Source organism: Triticum aestivum, chromosome 4A, assembly GCF_018294505.1.
Source record: "Triticum aestivum cultivar Chinese Spring chromosome 4A, IWGSC CS RefSeq v2.1, whole genome shotgun sequence".
Taxonomy (NCBI): domain Eukaryota; kingdom Viridiplantae; phylum Streptophyta; class Magnoliopsida; order Poales; family Poaceae; genus Triticum; species Triticum aestivum.
In genome coordinates, this window is record NC_057803.1 from 492,409,592 (window position 1) to 492,414,280 (window position 4,689).

Below are 4,689 nucleotides of genomic sequence, written 5' to 3' on the forward strand. Positions count from 1 at the left end.
CTGAGTGCGGAACGTCAGCAGCCTGCTGGCGGCGCTGCTTCCGACAAGAAACCTTGTCGCGACTAGATGCAGCACACTTAAGTTGTTGAGCGGACTCGAAACAAAGTAAGGGCGCAACTAGGCACGAGTTGGTTCCTCCGCGCACAGGTTTTCCATACAAAGCAGGGTCGTTCGAGGAAGATAACTCAAAAATTTAAAAACTGATTGCTCAAACTTTGGCAACTTAGCTTTTCTGTCGTTTGCTTCCCGGCAAGGCAAAACTTTGCTTGAACGACGCCTGGTCCATACCACATTGCTTCCCGGCAAGGCAAAACTTTGCTTGAACGACGCCTGGTCCATACCACAATCTTCTCCTTCCGCCCCGGCAAACTTGTGTGCGAGGGGACCTTCTTTTCCTTTGTTGAGAAAAAAAAGATAGAAGAGAAAATAATGATATGGATCCCTTCAGCTTGTTATTGCTTATCGGATGTAGGTGCTTCACAAAGTGTCAGATAACGCATGCAAGAAAGAAACTAATGCATGAAATGGACAAGTTGTGCAGAGCACATGGGGTTTTATTTGTGCACAGGATCTGCGCCCGGCTTTGTACAAAGGATTACATGCAACAGCGGCAAGACTTGTACAAAAGGTGGTTGCCGGAACGGGTTCCGGCAACCGCGCCCTACGGGAAAAACTTACAAAGATGTTCTATGTTCCAGGAGTTGCTCACCAGAATGCCATCTTCGGTCTCAAGGCGGACAGCGCCGGGCCTAGTGACTCATTTCACCCGATAAGGGCCTTCCCACTTTGGCGTCAACTTGTTGGAATTTTTGGCGGACCGAACGCGCCGAAGAACAAGGTCGCCTTCCTCGAAGCTTCTGGCCTTAACTTTGTGGCTATGGTAGCGGCACAAAGCTTGCTGGTATCGAGCAGCTCGTACAGCAGCCTGAAGACGATCTTCCTCAAGGAGCAGCGCGTCGTCTTGTCGTAGCTGTTCTTGCTCAAGCTCATCATAAGCGAGCACTCGAGGCGATCCGTATACGAGTTCCGTGGGGAGAACTACCTCTGCTCCATAGACTAGAGCGAAAGGCATCTGGCCAGTGGCTCGATTTGGCATCGTTCTGATCGACCAAAGAACCACCAACAGCTCCTCGATCCAGTTTCTTCCGCACTTGTGCAGCCTGTCGAAAGTTCTGGTCTTGAGCCCGCGCAGCACTTCAGCATTTGCCCTCTCTGCTTGACCGTTGCTTCTCGGATGAGCAACAGAAGCGAAGCAGACCTTGGCGCCAAGGTCTTGGATGTACTGCATGAAGGTGCGGCTCGTGAATTGCGTGCCGTTGTCGGTGATGATCCTGTTAGGGATCCCGAAATGGCAAACAATTGACCTGAAGAACTTGACTGCTGACTGTGCTGTCACCTTCCTCACTGGCTGCACTTCCGGCCACTTTGTGAACTTGTCGATTGCGACGTACAAGTACTCAAAGCCCCCGACAGCTCAGGGGAAAGGGCCGAGGATATCGAGCCCCCAGACCGAAAATGGCCAGGATAAAGGGATCGTCTGGAGAGCTTGAGCTGGCTGGTGTATCTGTTTGGAGTGGAACTGGCACGCTTCACACTTGATTACTTGTGTAGTTGCATCCTGGAGGGCTGTCGGCCAAAAGAAACCTTGCCGGAAAGCTTTGCCGGCAAGTGCTCTTGCACCAATGTGGTGGCCACATATGCCTCCATGTATCTCTGCCAACAGCTTTTGTCCATCTTCCCGGCAAATACACTTCAATTTCACACCGTTGAGTCTTCTTATGTACAGTATGCTATCGACAAACTGGTACATACTTGATTGCCGGGCTACTTTTTCCGCTTCTTGTTGCTCTTCGGGAAGTTCTCCTGTCTGAAGGAAATGGACAATCTGCTGTGCCCATGCTGGAGCTTGTGTCTCGACAACAAGGACTAAAGGCACATCTGCTGCTGCAGGAACATCCGCTTCTACGGCAAGGACTTGCGGCCCTGCCGTAGCTTGATGTTCCCCGGCAAGCTTGCCGGAACAAAACTTGTTGGGAGCGTCTGCTTCAACAGAACAAACCATAAGGCTTGCCGGAGCAGACTGCTCCTCAGCATCCTTGGTGTTGATCTTGGGGACTTTCTTGGCGGCGGCTTCAGGGAGCTCTGTCGGAAAGTAGTCACTAGAAACCAACTTCCTCTTCTTGCTTTGTCCAGTTGATGGTGTTACGGATGGTTGAGTCAACTTGAGCACAAAGATCCCTGGTTCCACAGGTAACTTTAGTGCGGCGCACTTTGACAGGCCATCAGCAATGTCATTCTGAGCTCTTGGGATATGCTCCATCTGTAGGTCGTCAAAGTGCTCTTCTAGCTTCCTCACTTCATCAACATATGCTTCCATCAATGGACTCTGGTAGTTCTTGTTCACTTGGCGGACGACAAGCTGTGAGTCACCCCTGACAATGAGCTTCTTGATCCCAAGGTCTGCTGCGATTCTGAGACCGGCAAGCAATCCTTCATACTCCGCAGTATTGTTGGTTGCTTTCTCCTTGGGAAAGTGCATCTGGACTACGTACTTGAGGTGCTCTCCGGTGGGCGCGACAAGCAGCACGCCCGCACCGGCGCCTTGCAGCGAGAAGGAACCATCAAAGTACATCAGCCACTCTTTGCTTGCCTCTTTGATGGGGATGCTCGTCTCTGGAATTTCTTCATCTGGTGTTGGCGTCCATTCTGCTATGAACTCTGCTAATGCTCTGCTTTGGATAGTTGAAGTGCTCTCAAACTTGAGGCCAAAGCTTGACAGTTCCAGCGCCCACTCGACAATCCTGCCTGTCGCTTCTGGATTTTGCAGTATCCTCTTCAGCGTAAAGTGAGTGACGACTGTGATCTCATGTGCTTGGAAGTAATGGCGCAGCTTTCTCGAGGCCATGAGGAGGCCGAAAAGAAACTTCTGCACACCAGAGTACCTTGATCTAGCCCCCTGTAGAAGGGAACTGACAAAGTAAACTGGACGCTGCACCGTTCTCTTCTGCATCTTATCATGCTCCTGCGCAGATCCATCTCTGTCGGGACCAGAGCTTGTCGGCGAAGCCCCCTGCTCGTCGCTGGATGCATCTGCCGTGGTTGCTGGCTCATCATCTGCCTCCCTCTCCGCCACTAACGCAGCACTAACCACTTGATTGGTTGCTGCTATATACAGCAGCAACTTCTCTTGCGGCTTAGGTGTGACAAGTGTTGGAGTGGAGGACAGGTATCTCTTCAAGTCCTGCGACACAGCCTCCGCCTCCGGAGTCCATTTTATTGGACCTTCCTTTTTCAAAATTTTGAAAAATGGCAGGGCGCGCTCAGCAGATCTAGAGATAAACCTGTTGAGAGCAGCCACGCAACCGGCAAGCCTTCGTACATCCTTGACGCGCTTTGGTGCTTTGATCTGCTCAATGGCCTTAATCTTGTCGGGATTGGCTTCAATTCCCCACTGAGACACGAAGAACCCGAGAAGCTTGCCAGAAGGGACTCCAAACACGCACTTCTTGGGGTTAAGCTTGAGGTTGATCTTGCACAGATTTGCAAATGTCTCGTCTAAATCTTGAATCAGGGTCGCCCTGTTCTTGCTCTTGACCACTATGTCATCCATGTAGGCTTCCACATTTCTGTGCATCTGCGGCTCAAAAGCGTGGTGGACTACCCTTGCGAATGTTGAACCAGCATTCTTCAAACCAAAAGGCATCAGTATGAAGCAGTACGTGCCACACGGGGTGATAAATGCGGTTTTCTCTTCATACTCTTCTGCCATGAAGATCTGATGGTATCCTGAGTATGCATCAAGAAATGAAAGCAAATCACATCCGGCTGTGGAGTCAACAATCTGGTCAATGCGCGGCAAGGGAAATGGGTCTTTAGGACAAGCTTTATTAACATCACTGAAGTCAATACAAAGCCTCCATTTCCCGTTAGCCTTGCGCACGACAACAGGATTGGCCAACCACGTGGGATGGAGCACTCCTCTGACAAGGCCTGCTGCTTCCAACTTCTTGATTTCTTCTGCGATGAATTCTTGGCGCTCCACTGCCTGTTTCCTGACTTTCTGCTTGACGGGCCGCGCATGAGGACAAACGGCAAGGTGGTGCTCAATTACTTTCCTGGGAACACCGGGGATATCAGACGGTTGCCACGCAAACACGTCGACATTCGCCCGCAGGAAAGCAACGAGCGTGCTTTCCTATTTGGGGTCAAGAGTGGCGCTGATGGTGAAGGTACCACCAGTGCCGTCTTCCTTGGCGGACACCTTCTTGGTCTCAGGTGGAGCTGCCATTGCCTTCTTACACTTGCCGGTGGAGCTCGATGGTGCGTCCTCGACGGTAGCGCAGCACTCCGAAGAGGTGCGCTTGCCGGAGTGGGCATCAGAGCTCTTGCCGGACATGGTCTTCTTCTTCCCCCCGGGAGCTTCAGCGGCAAGTGTCTTGCATTCTGCTGCGGCTGCTGCTTCCCGGTAGATCTTGTCGGCACAGATAAGAGCATCCTTCTTGTCGCCAGGGACAGAGATGACACTTATCGGGCCTGGCATTTTCAGTACATTATACGCATAGTGAGAGGCTGCCATGAACTTGGCGAGTGCCGGACGGCCAAGGATTCCATTGTAAGGTAATGGAAAGTCAGCAACATCAAACGTGACCCTCTCAGTCCTGAAGTTCAGCTCGCTACCAAATGTTACCG